Genomic DNA, 21,490 nt, shown 5'->3' with positions numbered 1-21,490 from the left:
ACAAAAGCAAAAGAAGTGACTTCGAAAAGTGATCTTAGCATAGACAGAACTAGAGCGCAAACTGTCAAACTTATCTGACAGAATCTGACTTCCCAGTGAATATAACAAGACCATCATGTTTCTTATAAGGCAGGTTGATGAGAGCACACTGGAACTATGGTATCTGATTTGATCTGGTATCTCCATACATACACATAGTCATAGGCTAGTATGTAGATATAACTTTGATACATTTCAGTTCCATGTCACATCAACCATTTCCTAGACTTGATGGCTAATTCCATGTTGCTTTAATACATTTTTCTGGATGGAGTTTTATGCTTATGTAGGTTTGAGGATTCGATATAAATGGTTGGCACATGTTATACAAGAGGACGAAAAGATATATTAAATTCATCTATGTTTGGATGTATATTAGAGATGGTAAATGATATTATAGAATGTTTATTTTTACAATTCTCTACTTTATCTGGGTCATAAACTTCTTAAAATTTCTTTTTCAGTTTAAGCTTTCTATGCTTCTATTCAACCCCAAGATAATTTTCTTCTAAGATTAAGGAAAATCTATTCAGCTGTTTTAAAGCTAAGTGAATGTGAAAATTATATATTTTTTATCATCATAGGAAAGGCAATCTATTGTAATAGCTTTCTCAGTAAAACGCAAAAAAGACTTCTTTTGAAAAGTTCCAATCTAAATACAAATGATACCAGATAGAATAAAAACTATCTTGTCAGCATGTGAGGAAGAAAAAAAGTTCCCAAATTTCTACTTAAAAACATCCCATTGTCTGGACTCCTGATACTTAGAAATACAAATCAGTGAGTGACTTATTTAAATAGGCATTACTAGACGTGCTATTGTCTCCACAAATATGTACAGGAGCCTTTAGCCATTATGTTAGAAGGACTGATAGTAAGTGCATCAAGAAAATGTGAAAGATGAAAATGAATTGTGTAATGCTTATTAAAAATTTAAAGATAAAAAGGATCTTGGTGTTCATGGGGTTTAGTCGTCCTGAAAACTGATTATAATGTGAAGTACTTGGAGGTCATGGTGTTCTTTACAGAACTCTTAATTACTGATGTAGTGCACCAGTGTGACAATCATGATCGTAATTTTTGCAAGTGAGATAACATGATATTTACTGATATTAAATAAGGAAGCAGAACTGAATATTAATGTTTTAAGACAAAAATATTTATTATGGGCAAGAAACAAAATTACAACCATTTTATTTGCTAACTTAATCTTTTTGTAAAAAAAAAAAAAAAAAAAAAAAAAACAAAGCAAACATTTAAATCAAGTGTCTGAATACCTTAAACTCAGAAAGTACAATTTTCATTGAAATTATATTTAATGACTCTTATGTAGCTCAAGTCTCGAATAATTTTTAACACACAGGAGTGACTGTCCTTTTCATGGCCATTCACTTGCCCACTCTGTCTCTCAGAAACACCAGATAGATTATTGCAAATGTGACTAGACAGTGACAAGGAACCCACTTTTTATCCAAAAGTTAGATGCTGAAAAGTAAAAATTCAAGTATCCTCATTATTACTTTTACCTCCTTATTCTCAGACCCATAAATTTACGTAACTGCATCAGTGTAAGAGCTGTCCACATCCTAAAGAGCTGTGCCCACTCATCATGGGGTATCACTGAGCTGCTGGCATCTAACAAGCACCTTTAAGAGGCCAGTTCATCACTGTCTGCTGGCAGCTTCCGGGGTTATATGGGAGGATCAGTGGATCCCAAGAAATTGGCCCATCTCTCCTCTACATCTTCTTTGCTGAAATCCTGGCTAGCAAATATCAGGGGTTTTGTTTGTCCTTTTAATACAGGAAAGAGACAGGGAAATACTGGGTAGAAGAGGGTGGTTCCCTGGCAAAGGCCCCACCCTCAGACCTGGGGACTGCGGCTCTAAATGGGATTTCTGTTTTTGTGCCCAAAAAGTTGCTTTTTGTCCTGGCATGCCCCCCATCCTGTGCCTATGTAAACCTGAGACCTTAGCAGGCACACAAACAAGTGGCTGAACGTCCAGAGGAGCAGAGGAACAGAGCAGCAGAGAACAGCAGAGAGTGGTGGAAAGTGGCAGAAAGCAGCAGGGCAGGACACCAGAGAAAAGGAAGGGTGTCTGGACACCCAGAGGAGTTCAGCTGGGGACAGTCGGTGAGGGGTTCAGCTGTTGGAATTTCCAACTCCAGGGAAGAATCAGCTTCCTACTCCATCTCCCTGCTTCCAGCTCCCCATCTATCCTGCTGAAAGCCATCTCCATCATTCAATAAAACCTAGCATTCATCCTTGGAGTCCATGTGTTAACTCGATTTTTCTTGGATGCTGGACAGAAGCTCAGGATCCAGAAAGCTGTCACACTGGCCCTCTGCCCTTGCAGAAAGGCAGAGGGTTAATTGAGCTGATTAATACTCAAGCCATCCTCAAATGGCAAAGCTAAAGGGCACACTGTAACATGCGCCCACCAGGGCTTCTTCACCTGCCAGTCTGTGTGCTCCGCCTCTTGCAAGGGGTTTAAGCAGCCAGGCGACTGAACAGGCGAGCCACACCCTGTCACATTTCCTGCCAGGGGAATCAGGGAACTCTTCCATTTTACTTTCTACTATAATTACTCATATCTTGGAATCAAAGGATTAGTGTGGATATTCTGCTGACTGTTAGGTACGTCTATATAAAATGCATATTTGAAAATGGGGAAAGTGGCATACAGGTAGATTGGTTGAGCATAGTGAACCTAATTCTATAAAATCATGTCTTACCATCACCCCTGGCCGTCAGAGGACAACTGCAACTGAGCTCTCAATCATGAAGCCATTTGGTTACCAGTTTTGTTTTTTGTTGTTGTATAATTTTTATGTGTATTTTTTGAAGGATTACTTTATAGACCTTTAGTGGAGTTCTAAGGAGGCACCTTTACAATATAAAGATACCCTGTTGCTACTTACCCTTCATACTTTCCATTTATTATTCTCCTCTTAATTACCAACTATATAAAACAACCAGTAAAAGTGGATATTATTCTCTGTAGAAAAGTTTGTGAAAATAAAATATTTGGCTTCACATTTCTTGCCTTGAGATGTAGAAATAGAACAACACAATAAATAGAATAAGCTACTGCTATGGTTTGAATGCATGTATTTTTCCAAAATTCTTAGATTGAAATATAAGACTTAATGTGATACTGTAAAGCACTGGGGCCTTCTGTGAAGTGATTAAGTTAGGTGGGCTTTACCCTCATGAATGGATCAATGACCTTATGAAAGAACTGGAGGGATTTAATGAGGCCATTTTGCCCTCTTGCCTTCCACCACATAAGGACACAGCAGGAAGGAACAGTATAAGAACTGCTGACAGTTCTGTTGACATCAACTTTGCCAGCCCCTTAGTATTGGACTGTCTATTTTCCAGAACATAGAGAAAATTAATTTCTCTTACTTATAAATTACCTAGTCCAAGGTATTTTGTTACAGTAGCATGAACAGTCTAAGACAACTACTTAGCAATATTAGTATTGATTCTAAATGTCATAGAGAAGAGTTGGAGCGTTTATTCTTAGTGAGATTAAAACCAACAACATGAATTAGCAAGATGCTACATATTCATCATCACCATTCTCTCCTTCAGTTTTCAATCAGCTTTAGTAAAATATAATTTACACGCAAATCCTCCAATTTTCAATGATTTCATGAGCTGTGTGTATAATAATAGAAACACCAACACGAACATGATAGAGAATATTTCCATTAACCCCCACATTTTTATGTGCTTTTTGACAATCAAGGTCACTTCTCATCTCTTACCCCTGACAACCACTTATTTGCTTTCTGGCACTATACTATTGACATATTTCAAACTTCATATAAATGGAATAAAGAATATATATCAATAATAATTGACTTCTTTCAAATGGGTTTTTAGATTATTTCCATTTTTATCTGTTATGAACAATCAGCAACAAGCATTTGTAAATATGGCCACCTTTGTACACATATACTTGTCTTTCTGGGGTACATATTCAATAGAGGAATTACAGCATAAATTATTTTAATTTTAATATATCTCAACAAAAATAGCTTAGAGATTTATGTTCCTAAAAGGTGATCTAAGAACAAAACTTTGTAGAAAGAGCAGATTTATAGCAATGTCAGAAAATTGTTTTCTTACCCACTCAGGGAAACTTGATATTATCTGCCTTAGTTTGGGTCCTGCAAAAGCAAAGCCTGAATAAGAGATTAAAATGGTGACATTTTATTTGTTATGGATAAACCATGGGAAGTTAGAATAACTAAATTATTTTATAAATAACTTATAGAATAAATAACTTATTTTATAAATAATAAAAGTGCCTGGGAAAGGGAGGTAGGTGCTGGGTGGAAACACAGAAGAGAAGAGAGGCAAAGCAACACAACATCAATCATTAGCAGCCTGACTCCTCTTTACAACTAGCCGCTAAATAAATAAATAAATACCTTTCAGCTGATACACTCGGAAGGTTTGCAAACATGAACTGCACCTTGTGATAGTGCCCAGAGGGGAGAACAAACAAATTTATCCATAGTTTTTTTTCCCCCCCTATTTCTCTACTTGCTAAGGTTCTCCCCTCCAGGAGCTAATTCTCAGTAACTTACAGTTTGTGTTAGCTTGTTCCTTGGCAGGCATTCTGGAAGCAAAATCTCAGGGACCTCAGTGCAGCATTTTTCTCTGAGTCTGAAAGCTGAAAGACTCAACCAAGATTTGCTTAGTTTGGATCCTGGAGGCTGGAAGATAAAAATTTTCCTTTGAGAATTATCAATAACTATTTATTGTCCAGAGAGAAAGAATGAGGTGGTACAGGGAAAGTGAAAAGGTGCCCAAGATGTATGTTCAATACATTAAATGGATGAAGATTTATACCTGCTGATGCTTTAATTGATTGATAGGGAGGGAGGTTGAACACATTTTCACATGTCTATCATCCCCACGTATACATTTTTTTTCTAGTCTTTTATTTCCTTGTGGAATACTTTTTATTTATTTGTTGATTTTGTAATATAAATTTTGGCTATTAATTTATTGTCTGCATATTGTAATATTTCCCTTTAGGTTATATTTGTCTATTGGCTTGCTTATGTTTGAATTTTATTCATGATGTTTTGAATATTATAGAAGTTACAAATGTTCATTTAGACAAGTGTATCATTTATTTATTTGCTGTTAGAAAGTTATGAAAAATTATTTTCCGCTATAACTCACTACATAATTTTCTTTGGTGTTCTTCTTATGTATTTATGGTTTATGTGTTTATTATTTGCATTCTTTTTATGACATCATAATATAGGATATACTATTTATATTTTTTCTAAATAGAAAATCAGATGGTCCAACATCAGGTAATTTTAAACTGTTATTTTCCCATCTAATTGAGATGCCATATTTATTGTGCACTGAAATTCCATTATTGAATTCCTTTTTCATTTTATTGATCTATTTCCCCATTGCAGCTTCAAATTTAAGGCATTTCAATGACTACAATTTTCAAACTTGTTTTAATATTTGGGAAGACAATTACTTTCTTTTTGCTTTTCTTAAAAAAAAGTCTTACAACTTTTACTCACTTTTCTAAGTGAATTTTAGGTTGAGCTTGTCAAGTTCCTTAAAAATCTGTTGCTGGAATATTTATCAGAAAGTATTTAATTTATAGAGTCATTTAAAGAAAATTTAAAAGCCTTTATAAATGTGATTTTTTAAAATCTGGAATCTCAACATATAAAAAAGATAAAAGGGGAGACATTTGAGATTATTTGAAGGGTCAGACATATAAATGATCTATGAAGAACTTGTGGAACATAGTTCACGAACCACTTTTAAAATTTCTATCAGTAAAGAAATGCCATAATTTATATTTTCTCAAGGGTCCGAAATTACTGAGTAGAGATTTCCAAAGAGTGAAAGCCAGGGGAAATTCAGAACAGATGGAGGAAGGAGATGAATCATTCATTAGGAATTTGACTGACCTTTTGTGATATAGCTCTGGTCATTTGCTGAGTGGATGTCAAGATCCCTGTTTCAGTAATAGCCTAAGCATTTTCTGTCTGTGTTTAGGATGCAGACATACACATATCCCAAAAACTTGACAGTTTTTTTTTAATATAAATAATGTAATTAGGTAAGCAATATTTTAGGAAACATGATTGTTGAAAGTCAAACACCTATGATTAAATGTATTGCAACTATGTGTATTGTAATCACCTTGAGAAGTATTTGAAAATTATATAGAACATGGAATTTAAAACCCACAATGAGCCTCACCGAATTCTCTGTGACAGGCTGTCTAGAGTTTCAGAATCTCTGAGTAAAAAGGAAAGGTGATAAAATATTACAGACATTCTATCATACTTGGTTAGAACTTTTTAATACATAGGTAAAACTTGACTTTAACTTTGGTATTAGGTCTAAAACAAAGCTTTTTTTTTAGGGGGGTAAAATTTAGGCTTTAAAAATACTCTGTTGAATGCTTTGCCTTATCACTATTTTTCATTTGATTCCCACACCTGAAACTTCTGTCTTGATTTTGAATTTCCTTAACATCTTCTCTAAGTTCAAATAATTGGGTTCTGTTGTTAGTGGTAAAACTGGAAATGTTGAAGGTGTTGTGGCATTATTGTTCTTTGTAATTATTTTAAGGAGCAGTTTGTATGATATTGTATGTAGAAGTTACAAATACACATAATCTGTTACTCAGAGCCCTTAATCTGCAGATATTACCCAGTTGGACAAACCATGAAAAACATACCATATGTACTTTAATTGTGTAAGGCAGTAGTTTCTAACCGATTTGAGAACAAGAACACATTTTATGGGTAAGCTTTGTATAGACTTGCACAAGATAATTTTACTTTCAGCAATTGTATGTGGAGAAAACATATTACACAAAAATATTGTAACAAAGTTATATTTCAATTTATTTGCATATTGTCAATCAGAATATTTATATACTTTGAAAAACTCATATATGCAACTGAAATGTTATTCAAACGCAACTACCATGATACTTGATGAATGCTTGAATTTAACAGATCACTTACAACAAGCTCATAGCTTTCAAGGTATCGAAAGTTCACAGGTTGGTGACCACTAATACAAAATATTTTTTCCCTCTTCTTCTCTGTCTTTTATCATTCCCAAACTGGTTTTATTCCTATTTTTACTTAACTATCAATAAATATATTTAGCCTCAATTCAATATATTTAAAATCAAGGGCATGATTTTTGTGAAAACACATTTAATAAAAATTTATGGGCTGGGTGTAGTAGCTCACTCCTGTAATCCCAGCATTTTGGGAGGCCGAGGCGGGCAGATCACCTGAGGTTGGGAGTTCAAGACCAGCCTGACCAACATGGAGAAACCTCATCTCTACTAAAAATACGAAAAATTAGCCGGGCGTCGTGCTGCATGCCTGTAATCCCATCTACTTGGGAGGCTGAGGTAGGAGAATCGCTTGAACCCGGGAGGCAGAGGTAGTGGTGAGCCGATATCGCCCCATTGCACTCCAGCCTGGAAAAAAAGAGCAAAACTCCGTCTCAAAAAAAAAAAAAAAAAAAAAGAAAGAAAAGAAAAGAAAGAAAGAAAGAAATTATGAAGCCACTGAGCCAAAACACAATATCTGAGCAGCCCACCCACAAAATCACACCTGGTGAAATCGTTTTTAAAAAAAATCAATTGACAACATCTGTTACCTAAAGATGAAGTAGGAAATAAAGCATCACAAATGTTTACCGGTAAAGTGTGAAAACAAAATTATCCATATAAAAGCTTTTGTACCAAGATGCGTGTGTGCTAGCCATAGATGAGCTCAGAATCTGACAGCTGGATAATTTTAATTTCTGAGCAGTTGATACCTCAGGCAAAACAGAACAAAATATTTGAAAATTTGTAATCAGCTGAAGGTTTAGTGTGTTCGCAGTCTTCTGACACTTAATTATCTAATTTTAGCACGATGATTGAAATAAGCTATATAAGGCACATACATCAGTACATGTTGTGAACATTTAAGATATTCGAGAAGTTTTTTGAGTAAATATAATTGTCTGATTCAAATATAATACTCTAGGACCGGGTATGGTAGCTCACATCTGTAACGCCAGCACTTTGGGATGCCAAGGAGCCTTGGGAGGATCGCTTGAGCCCAGGAGTTGAAAATCAGTCTCGGCAAAATGACAAAACCCCATCTTGACAAAAAATACAAAAATTAGCCAGGCTTGGTGGCACAGGCCTGTAGTCTCACCTACTTGGGAGGCTGAGGTGAGAGAATCACTTGAGTCCGAGAGGTTGAGGTTGCAGTGAGCCATCATTGCACCACTTCACTCCAGCCTAGGTGAGGGAGTGAAACCCTGTCTCAAATATATATATGTACAAAATACTTTACTAGGGAGGATCAGTCACAGACAGAAATGACCATAACAGAATAATATAAAACAGTGTATTCCACAAAGTATGTGCATATATAGTATTATATTCAAAAGAAAAAAATTATCATTAAATTCAGAAACGTATAAATTATTTGTAATTTGTAACACATTTAATAAATGAATTTGTAATAAATTTCTAATAAAAAGTGTTCTTCATGATATAATGATAAAGAGATATAAAATTAGGTATTAGGCCTGTGTTGTACTGAATATTAGTGGAATAATCACAATTAAACAAACTTTGCTTACAAAAAAGATACCAATGCTGTTGTTTCAAATATTTAATTATTAAGGAATTAAATTATTGAACAGGCAATGTCTTACCTGTTTCTAGATACACTGCAATGAAAGCAGAAGCAAGTTACAAATGCAGACTGTAAATGGACAATATTTAGACAATGTTAATGGCTGGAGCGTTTAGAAATCTTCATGAAAGTGGTGTATAAATTGGTGCCGTGAAAGATGTATGGAATTCCAACAAGCAAATATGAGAAAAAGGAGCATTTTCACAATTATAGGTGGATAGAGAAGTGTAAACAGAACCACAAAGACAATTGTAATATGTATGAAGTTGGAAAAGTAAATAGAGACAAGGTTGTGAAAGGCCTAGAGCCAACTTTATCAGTCAGGATTCAATTAGAAAAACAGAAACAATGTGATTATTTTAGTAATAGGCCTCACCAAGTTGCAGAAAAAAAGAAAAACAACTGGGGTGGTAACAATCAAGAAGATAACTTGGAGAATAATTGTAAAGTTAGCAGCTATTTCAGAAACACTGACACGTGTGGGCATGTCTGAACTTGCAGGGAATTCTGGAAAGACAGCCATGTTCAGCTGCCAGAGTAAGACCATGAATTGAGGCTGGTGCAGAGGGCTATTAGAAAGTTATCATATCTGGATAACTGCTAGCTGCTGTTGTTCAGCAGGGCTGACAACTGGTAAGGAGAGCTGTCATGGAATGGAGAAGACAAAGGACAAGAATAAGAACAGTACTACTGTGTCTGTATGTACACATACCTAATATGATGACCTTCAGGAAGGAGTGCCTGTTACCCCACTTGCTGGCTACTGTTCTGCTTCTGTTTTCCAAATTCTGTTCAACGTTAACTTTTGGTCAACTCTAGCAGAGAACCATGTGGTGAATGGGGATTCCAGGAAATATAGTCCAATGTAAACAAGTGACAGAGTATAAACTGCCACACCATTCTTATGCCTCTTGGCTTTACACATCATGCATTGGAGTCCTCAGAGATATTGAGAACAGGAGTGAAAAGATGAGATTTTGTTTTGTCTGAGGCCATAAAATTGTTTTTAAGAGTGATAAACTGGAAGTTAAAAAAAATTGCAAACGTTTTTTTCAGCCCTCTAGATAGAAATGGTACAGTCTGAACTAAGACAATGACAATAGGCATGAGAAAGAGAAGACACATTTGAGTCTTGCAAGAGGCTACATTGACCGGACAAGCGTTGATTGGTCAGAGGAGATAGAGGAGGTGGAGAGTAGATAGAGCGTGCACAGTATTTAGCTTGGTGTTTGCAAGTATGATATAAATGTCAAAGAAATACTGTACTAGGCAGGTTAAAGGAACAGAAAACTTGACATTCAGGACTACTGCAATCAGAGAAAGACTGAAAATCAACTTCACTGTAACAAAAGGTAGAGAGTTTTCAAAAGCTGTGGTTAGTTAGTGGAAAAGTAGTGGAAGACATTAAGGAGAAGGATGGTCAATGTGAATAGTATATCTGTATTTTTTTTTTTTTTTTTGAGACGGAGTCTCGCGCTGTGTCACCCAGGCTGCAGTGCAGTGGCGCGATCTCGGCTCACTGCAAGCTCCGCCTCCCAGGTTCAGGCCATTCTCCTGCCTCAGCCTCCGAGTAGCTGGGACTACAGGCGCCCGCCACCACGCCCGGCTAGTTTTTTGTATTTTTAGTAGAGACGGGGTTTCACCATGTTAGCCAGGATGGTCTCGATCTCCTGACCTCGTGATCCGCCCGCCTCGGCCTCCCAAAGTGCTGGGATTACAGGCTTGAGCCACCGCGCCCGGCCATATCTGTATTTTTTAATTGCCACTTATTGAAATTAGGTTCCCACCCTTCTGAAGAGACTGGGAGATCTGGGTTCTATCTGTTTTGATAGTTATATATCTCAGGTTCTTGAGAAAAGACGCAATATCAAATATGTGAAGAAGGCACCTTGCTTCCCCTTTGTCTTCTGCCATGAGTGTAAGGTTCCTGAGGCTACCCCAGCCATGCTGAACTGTGAGTTAATTAAACCTTTTCTCTTTATAAATTACCCAGTCTTGGGTATGTCTTTACAACAATATTAAAGCAGATTAATACAGTTTATATATACGATATGTCTGCCAATATAGGCTGAGGTTATAGTAGAGGTTATGTATAAATATATATATATATATTCATATAACCTATACTCATATATATTTGGAAGTATATATTTTATATATAACCTATATAAATATATCTTTATATATATGTCTCCCAACCTCTCTCTCTTTATATATACATGATATACATGCATACACACACATCTGTAGGTATATATATGTGTGTGTGTGTGCATATGTGTGTGTATATATATACACACAAAATAAACACTCTGTATATATGTATACAGAGAGGTTGGAAGACATATATATATATTATATAAAGGAGTAGAAAAGTGCAAGCATGCAGAGCTAAAAGGATGAAAAATATAGAAAAATAGAAAAATTACAGAAAATGTGAGATTTATGAGATTGATTCAATTCTAGAAGTATATCAGAAAAAAGAGAAAACATATAATATTTAGAAAAATGTAGAGTCACTTGTGTTGCTTTAACTATTCATTTTTGCTCAGTGCCTACACCGGCCTGTCCTTTGAGACCTAGCACAATGTTTCTGAATACATTAACAAGTGCTTTGCCATAGACCAGAGAAAAACAAACCACATAAGAAGGGGGGTGGAAGTATACGAGTTTTTGCCTCAAATGGTCAGTTTTCTGCAATGACACTCCTTTGAGGCTCTACATTTAGACATTACATAGAGAAATTAGTCCACTATTTATGATCATTATTTTAGTCATTATTACTTTCTAAATAATTTTAATCCCAAATATGCTTTTAGATCTGTCACAGAAGTGGGTACAAGCCTTTACTAAATTAACATCATTTGAATTCTACAGTTTTGAAAGAGCTAATTAATTTTACAAGAAAATTACAGGGATTCTGTGAATTGTTTTCCTGAGTAGAGTAATAGATCAAATCTGTTAAAATTTTTTAAAGGACCAATTTTTGGTAAGAGAAAAACAATACAAATGTAATTTTTAAAAAGAAATGTTACCCTCACTATTGTTGGACTTGTATCTCTGCAAAATATGCTGAGATTTTGATTTGTCTTCACATTTGCTAGGTAATTATACGGTTGCTTTTAGGAATAATAAATTCATAAACTTTGAGGTGTTATATAATTTCTCTTTACGTAAAACAGTTTTCAGTACACTTAACTGAAGGGAAAAAGTAAAGGGTTTTGAAAAGAAATGTTTTATAGAGGAACATATCCCAGCAGTCAGAATTAACTTCAAAATCTGGGTTTTGAGTATCTACCTAAGTAGAGGCTGCTATGCAAACAATGATTAAAATAATCATTGACTCATTGTCTCATCATTAATATGAAGGAGAACTGTAAAGGAAGAATGTCAATAGTGCAACCTAAACTCCTAGAATGCTGCTACTTTGAGGTGCACCGATATCATTTTGATCCTCTGCAGACCCCCTTCTTTATGCATATGGAAATAACAGCCTTTAGCCAAATATTTAGCTTGTTCCAACAAAGTAGCAACAGAATTTAATCTCAAATCTACATCTCTATGTTTATTGATTTTCATTTCATCCCATTATACTTTCATGTCTTTCAGTAGCTTTATATCTTCTTGTTAGCCCAACATCTCAGGGACATTAAAATATTGTTATTTCATATCTTATAGTCATTATTTCATTTATTTTAAGAAATACATGTTTAATTCTTACAGTTATGGAGGATGAGAAGTCCAAGATGAAGGTGCCAGCAGATTTGATGTGTAGGAAGGGTCTGTTTTATAGTTCGTAGATGGTGCCCCCTCTCTGTGTCCTCTCATGGTGGAAAGGATGAGGGGGTCTCTCTTGAGCTTCCTAGGAGGGCACTATCCCAATAATTGCAGTTCTTCCTTCATTACCTAATCACCTTCCAAATTCCTCACTTCCTGATACCATCATGTTACAGGTAAGGATTTCGACTTATAAATTTTTAGGACATGCAAACATTCAGACCATAGCATGCATTATTAATTTAAAATTTTGTAGAAAACTGGGGAGAAAGGAGGAAATCTAATACACGTACAAAGATATAAGAAGTAAAGAATCATTTATTAATTTTATCCAGAATAGGATATCAGGTCTATCATCTCCAAAGACATTGTTTTTGGCTAAAATTAGAAGGTGCATTATGGCTGAATAACTATCTGACTCCTCTCACTCCTGAATTATCTAAACATCTTGCTTTTGTTCTAATTGTTGAAACAGAAAGTTGGCATTCAATAGAACACCCAAGAAAACTTCTCCTGGAATTCTTGCAACTCTTATAAGTAAGAAAGTTAAAGTAATTATACTCCCACTCCACAAGAAATTTGACTGTACTCTTAATATGGCAATATTTTTCTGCTCTAAATTGATCTTAATTGTGTTATTGTTGTTAAAATTTGTAAAAGTAGACCACGTTATGAACATCAAAACAGACCTCCTTTAAAGAAGACTAAAGAAAAGAACAAAAAGCATAAAGGTCATACTTTAAATTCTTTAATTCAGCTGATGGCTATTGTATCTGACAGCACTTATTTTCTACTGGTTGTTATGAAAATTACTGAAATAAGCAACTACTACATGTAAAATTAAATAAAATGTTTTATATAACTACTACATTCTCTCAAAAAGTTTTGCTGATGTTGAAAAAAAATTATACAAGACTTTAAGGCAAAGTTTGCTATTCAGATTTGTTTTCTCCATTGTATAACAATTTGGAAATAAGTTATTCATTCTCTCTTTAAACTAAATTACAAAAAATTATAAATAATTACATACAGAGAAAATATAAAGCAAAATAAACAGCAGTGGGTACACTAATATCACTTGAAATCTTTAACTCTGTATGATTATATAGCTAACAAAGTTATAGCAGGTTATAAAGTCAGTTTTCTTGTAAGGAATACATTATTACAGAAGTTTTTATGGAACAGCATTTGAATAAAAGAGGAATATTACTTCCATGGGGATTACTTTCTCTCTGTGCAAAACTATTTTGCCCATAATTTTCTTTGGTCCAGTTTTGTTGTTATTGTGGTAAAATACAAATAACGTAAAATTTACCATCTAAACCATTTTTAAGTATACAGTACAGTAGAGTAAAATACACTCATAATGTTGTGCAATAATCATCACCATCCATCTCCAGAATTCTATTCCTCTTGCAAATTTCCATACCCATTAACAATAGAACTACAGTTTATTTTTTCCTCAGCCACTGGCAACTACCATTCTACTTTCTGACTCCATGATTTTGCATACTCCAAGTACTTTGTATGATTGCAATCATATAATATTTGTCTTTTTTGTTTCTTACTTCATTTAGCACAGTATACTCAAGGTTTATTCATGTTGAAACAAATGTCAAAATTTCCTTTATTTTCCAAGTTGAATAATATTATTGGGTATAATAATGAATGGGTAAACAGAATGGAGTATATACATACAATTAATAATACTGTATACAATGAATAATATTGTATCTATATGCCACATTCTGTTTACCGATTTATCAGTCAATGATTCTTGGATTGGCCTCCCCCAAATTTTAGCTATTGTGAATAATTCTGCAATAAACCCAGATGTACAAATATCTCCTTAAGAATCTGTTTTCAATACTTTGAGTGTATACACAGAAGTGAAATTGTCAGATGATATTTTAAATTTTTTGAGGAACCATTATACTGTTTTTCACAGTTGCTGTATGATTTTATATTACCACTAACTGGTCACAAGGATTTCAGTTACTACATAGCCACACCAATGCTCCAGTAACTTTTATTTTCTGGGAGATATATATATTTTTTTTTCTGGGATATATACACACACATACATATTTCTGGGATATATATATGTATGTATATATGTATATACATATGTATATATATACATACATATATATATTCCTAATGGGTGGCTTCTCTTTATAATTTCAATTGCATTTCCTTAATGATCCATGAATTTTAGCCTATTTTCATGTGTTTATTAGACATTATATATTTTTCGTTAGAAAAATGACTTCATTAAATAGGGAATCCTTTCCCCATTTCTTGTTTCTCTCAGGTTTGTCAAAGATCAGATGGCTGTAGATGTGTGGTATTATTTCTCAGGACTCGGTTCTGTTCCATTGGTCTATATCTCTGTTTTGGTACCAGTACCATGCTGTTTTGGTTACTGTAGCCTTGTAGTATAGTTTGAAGTCAGGTAGCGTGATGCCTCCAGCTTTGTTCTTTTGACTTAGGATTGTCTTGGCGATGTGGGCTCTTTTTTGGTTCCATATGAACTTTAAAGCAGTTTTTTTCCAATTCTGTGAAGAAACTCATTGGTAGCTTGATGGGGATGGCATTGAATCTATAAATTACCTGGGGCAGTATGGCCATTTTCACGATATTGATTCTTCCTATCCATGAGCATGGTATGTTCTTCCATTTGTTTGTGTCCTCTTTTATTTCACTGAGCAGTGGTTTGTAGTTCTCCTTGAAGAAGTCCTTTACATCCCTTGTAAGTTGGATTCCTAGGTATTTTATTCTCTTTGAAGCAATTGTGAATGGAAGTTCATTCATGATTTGGCTCTCTGTCTGTTACTGGTGTATAAGAATGCTTGTGATTTTTGCACATTAATTTTGTATCCTGAGACTTTGCTGAAGTTGCTTATCAGCTTAAGGAGATTTTGGGCTGAGACAATGGGGTTTTCTAAATATACAATCATGTCATCTGCAAACAGGGACAATTTGACTTCCTCTTTTCCTAACTGAATACGCTTTATTTCTTTCTCTTGCCTGATTGCCCTAGCCAGAACTTCCAACACTATGTTGAATAGGAGTGGTGAGAGAGGACATCCCTGTCTTGTGCCAGTTTTCAAAGGGAATTTTACCAGTTTTTGCCCATTCAGTATGATATTGGCTGTGGGTTTGTCATAAATAGCTCTTATTATTTTGAGGTACGTTCCATCAATACCGAATTTATTGAGCGTTTTTAGCATGAAGGGCTGTTGAATTTTCTCGAAAGCCTTTTCTGCATCTATTGAGATAATCATGTGGTTCTTGTCTTTGGTTCTGTTTATATGCTGGATGGTGCTGGGAAAATTGGCTAGCCATAAGTAGAAAGCTGAAACTGGATCCTTTCCTTACTCCTTATACGAAAATTAATTCAAGATGGATCAGAGACATAAATGTTAGACCTAATACCATAAAAATCCTAGAAGAAAACCTAGGTAGTACCATTCAGGACATAGGCATGGGCAAAGACTTCATGTCTAAAACACCAAAAGCAACGGCAGCAAAAGCCAAAATTGACAAATGGGATCTCATTAAACTAAAGAGCTTCTGCACAGCAAAAGAAACTACCATCAGAGTGAACAGGCAACCTACAGAATGGGAGAAAATTTTTGCAATCTACTCATCTGACAAAGGGCTAATATCCAGAACCTACAAAGAACTCAAACAAATTTACAAGAAAAAAACAAACAACCCTATCCAAAAGTGGGCAAAGGATATGAACAGACATTTCTCAAAAGAAGACATTCATACAGCCAACAGACACATGAAAAAATGCTCATCATCACTGGCCATCAGAGAAATGCAGATCAAAACCACAATGAGATACCATCTCACACCAGTTAGAATGGCGATCATTAAAAAGTCAGGAAACAACAGGTGCTGGAGAGGATGTGGAGAAATAGGAACACTTTTACACTGTTGGTGGGACTGTAAATGAGTTCAACCATTGTGGAAAACAGTGTGGCAATTCCTCAAGGATCTAGAACTAGATGTACCATATGACCCAGCCATCCCATTACTGGGTATATACCCAAAGGATTATAAGTCATGCTGCTATAAAGACACATGCACACGTATGTTTATTGTGGCACTATTCACAATAGCAAAGACTTGGAATCAACCCAAATGTCCATTAGTGACAGACTGGATTAAGAAAATGTGGCACATATACACCATGGAATACTATGAAGCCATAAAAAAGGATGAGTTCGTGTCCTTTGTAGGGACATGGATGCAGCTGGAAACCATCATTCTTAGCAAACTATCACAAGAACAGAAAACCAAAGACCGCATGTTCTCACTCATAGGTGGGAACTGAGCAATGAGATCACTTGGACTTGGGAAGGGGAACATCACACACAGGGGCCTATCATGGGGAGGGGGAGGGGGAAAGGATTGCATTGGGAGTTATACCTGATGTAAATGACGAGTTGATGAGTGCTGATGAGTTGATGGGTGCAGCACACCAACATGGCACAAGTATACATATGTAACAAACCTGCACGTTATAAACATGTACCCTAGAACTTAAAGTATAATAATAATAAATAAATAAATATTCAAAAGGTTAAAAAAAGAAAAAGAAAGAAAAATGACTTCAAGTCCCTTGCCTATTTTTTGAATTAGGTTTTAACATTTTTTTATTGTTGTGATTAAGTAGATCTCCATATATTCTGGCTATTATTTCCTTATCAGATATATAATTGGCAAATGTTTTCTGCCATTCTGTGAGTTGCCTTTTTACTCTTTGGATGATGTCTTTTGATTTACATTTTTAAAGAAGTTTCATCAACTCCAATTTGTCAAGTTTTTTTCTTTTCTTTTAGTGCCTTTGGTGTCTTATCCAAAATTTTATTGCCAAATCCAATGTCATGAAGCTTTTAGTGTAGGTTTTCCTACCAGATTTTAATAGTTTCAGGTCTTACATTTAAGTTTTCATTCAATTTATGTTAAGTTACATATGTAGTGTTCAGTAAAGACCCAAATAGGCTTTTTTGTTTGTTTGTTTGTTTGTTTGTTTGTTTTGGCATAAGGGTGTCTACTTTTCCCAGCAACATTTGTTGAATAGACCTGTTCTTTCTCCATCAAACCATCTTGAAACTTTTGTAAAAAATTACTTGACAATATATGAGAGGGTTTATTTATTGATTCTTCATTGCATTTTATTGTTCTGTGTGTCTTTATGCCAATACCACAATGCTTTGATTACTGTAGTTTGTAGTAAATTTTGAAATCAGAAAGTGTGAGTTTTCCAGGTTTGTTCTTTTTCAGGAATGTTTTGGTTTTTTGGAGTTTCTTGAGATTCCATTTGGATTTTAGTAAGGGTTTTTTATTGCTACAAAAAAAGTTATTGGTATTTTAATAGAGATTACATTAAATATATAGATTGGTTTGGGTAATATTGACAACTTAACAATACTAACTCTTCCAGTCCATGAAAATTAGATATGTTTTCATTTATTTATGTCCTCTTTATTTCAGCAGTGTTTCATAGTTTTTGATAGAAAAGCCTTTCACCTCCTTGGGTTAAGTTTATTCTTAAGTACATTTTTTTTTTTTTTTTCTTTTTTCATACAGAGTCTCGCTCTGTCACCCAGGCTGGAGTGCAATGGCGCGATCTCGGTTCACTGCAACCTCCGCCTATTGGGTTCAAGCCATTCTCTTGCCTCAGTCTCCCGAGTAGCTGGGATTACAGGAGCCTGCCACCAAGCCTGGCTAATTTTTGTATTTTTAGTAGAGACGGGGTTTAATTCTCAAGTGTTTTTTTTATGCTATTGTCAATGGTATTTTTTTCTTAGTCTCCTCACAAGGTTTATTGTTTGTGCATAGAAGTGTAACGTGTGTGTGTGTGTGTGTTGACTTTGTGTTCTACTACTTTGCTGAGTTTATGTATTATTTTTAACAGTGCATATGTATGTGTTTGTGTGTGTGTGTGTGTGTAACGCTTAAGAGTTTTCTACATATTAGATAATATAACCTATGAACATAGATAATTTTACTTCATTCTTTCCGAATTGGATGACTTTATTTCTTTTACTTGTATAAGTGCTCTGGCTAGAATTTTCAGTGTTGAATTGAATAGAAGTGGCAAAAATGAGCATATTTGCCTTATTACTAATCTTAGAAGAAAAACTTTCAATGTTTCATTACTTAGTAGAATGCTCATTGTGAGATTTTTGTATGTGACTTTTATTATATTGAGGTAGTTCTACTTCTGCTTTATTGAATGTTTGTCCCATGTGAGGGTGTATTTTGTCAAATACTTTCTTTGCAACAATTTAGAGTATAATGTGCATTTTCAAAATTCTGTTAATATGGTATATTACATTGATCAATTTTTGTGTATTGAACCCCTCTTGCATTCTGGAAATAAATCCCATATTGTCATGGTATATAATACTTTTAAATTGTGCTAAGTTCAGTTTATTAGTATTTTGTTGAGAAGTTTGCATAAATATTTATTTAAAAACTTTGATTTTTTTCCTTTAGTGTATTTGGTATCATAATAATGCTAGCCTCATAGAGTAAATTAAGACGTGTTCCCCCCTCTTCATTGTTTTGGAAAATTTTGAGAAAATATCTTGTTCTTGTTTACGTATTTGGTAGACTTCACCAGTGATTACATCAGGTCCAGGATTTTTCTTTGTCAGAACATTTTAAATTGCTAATTCATTCTCCTACTTTTTATAGTTGTATTCCTTTTCTTTTTATTTCTTCATTATTTAGTCTTGATAAAATTTGTGTTCTGGGAATTTATTCACTTTGTGTAGGCTATCCAGTTTTTTAGCACACAATTGTTCATAGTACTCTCGTGATCCTCTTAGTTTTATGGAATAAGTAATAGTCTCCCCTCTTTCATTTCTGATTTTAAGTCTGCTATTTTTTATTTTCTGTAACTTGATTCTTCTGTCTCTTTGTTTAGTCCATCTGGGTAATGATTTGCTAATTTTGTTGAACTTTTCGAAGTATTATCTCTGGGTTTCATTGATATTCTCTATTTTTTCCACTCTCTATTTAATTTGCCTCTACTCAATTCTTTATTCTTATCTTTACTTTTCCTAATTGTGGATTTAATTTGTTTTCCTTTTACTATTTTCTTAAATTTTAAAGTTACATTGCTGATTTGTGATCTCTCTCTTTTTTTTACTCTAAGAATTAAAAGCTATACATTTCCCACTCGGCACTGATTTTGTCATGTCCCAAAAGTTTTAGTAGGTTATGTTTTTAAGTTTAATTATCTCTGAAGTATTTTCTAATTTCCCTTGTGATTTTTCTTTAATATTTTGTTTGTATAATTTTTAAATAATTTCTGAATATTTATAAATTTTTCATTTTCCCTTATATTTTTTATTTCTAAGTATATTCTTCTGTTGTGGTTAGAGGAGATAATTTGTATGATTATATATATATTTAAATCAATTGAGACTTAATTTGTGGCCTAAATTGTGGTCTGTCCTGGAAAATGTTCCTTGTACACTTGAGAAAAATGTGTATTATATTGTTGTTGGCTACAGGATTATTTAAGTGTTTGTTAGATCTATTTGGCTTATTATGCTGTTTAACTCTTCTATTTCCTTATGAATTTTCTGCCTGGTTATTCTATGCAATATTGAGGGTGGGATATTAAAGTCTTCTATTATTACTATAGAACTATCTATTTCTATCCTCAATTCAGTCAGTTATTGCTACATACATATTCATGGTCTGCTATTAGGTGCATATAAGTTTATAATTGGCATTTTTATCTTCCTGTATTTAACCTTTTATCAAAACATAATATCTTTATTTGTCTCTTGTTAACTGTTTTGGTTTAAAGTATATTTTTTTCTCACATTAGTATAACCATCCTTGTTCTCTTTTGGTAACTATTTGCATGGAATATACTTCTCCCTCCTTTTATTTTCAATCAATTTGTGTCTTTAGATCTAAAATGAGTCTTTTTTATACAGCACATAGTCAACACTTGTATTTTTACTCTGTTTTTTGATTGAAGAGTTTCATCCATTTATATTTAAAGTTATTACTAATAAGGAGGGAGTTTTATGTCTCATTTTACTATTTACTTTCTATATGCCTTGTAGCTTTTTTGTCCCTCATTTCCTACATTAACATATTTATTTGTGCTTAGTTGATATTGAACATTGGAAGGTCATGTGCTTTGGCCCTATCCTCATCAAAATCTCATCTTAAATTCCCACATGTTGTTGGAGGGAACAGCTGGGAGGTAACTGAATCCTCGGGGCTGGTCTTTCCCATGCTGTTCACATGATAGTGAATAAGTCTCATGAGAACTGATGATTTTATAAGGGGAAGTTTCCCTACACAAGTTCTCTCTTTGCCTGCCACCATCCATGTAAGACGTGACATACTCCTCCTTGCCTTCTGCCATGATTGTGAGGCTTCCCCAGCCCCGTGGAACTGTGAGTTCATTAAACCTCTTTTTCCTTATAAATTACTGTCTTGGGTATGTCTTTATCAGCAGGATGAGAACAGACTAATACAGTAAATTGGTACCAGTACTGTGGGGCACTGCTGAAAAGATACCTGAAAACATGGAAATGACTTTGGAACTGCGTAACAGACAGAGGCTGGAACAGTTCAGAGGGCTCAGAAGGAGACAGAAAAACATGGGAAAGTTTGGAACTCTCTAGAGACTTGTTGAATGGCTTTGACTAAAATGCTGATAATGATAGCAACAATGAAATCCAGGCTGAGGTGTTCTCAGATGAGATGAGAAACTTGTTGGGAACTGGAGCAAAGGTGGCTCTTGTTATGTTTTAGCAAAGAGACTGACAGCATTTCATCCCTGCTCTAGAGATCTGTGGAACTTTGAACTTGAGACAGTTGACTTAGGGTATCTGGCAGAAGAAATTTCTAAATAGCAAAGCATTCAAGTGGTGACTTGGGTGCTGTTAAA

The sequence above is a fragment of the Papio anubis genome, chromosome 4 (genome assembly GCF_008728515.1).
Source record: "Papio anubis isolate 15944 chromosome 4, Panubis1.0, whole genome shotgun sequence".
NCBI classification, from domain to species: Eukaryota; Metazoa; Chordata; class Mammalia; order Primates; family Cercopithecidae; genus Papio; species Papio anubis.
This window is presented reverse-complemented; position numbering follows the sequence as displayed.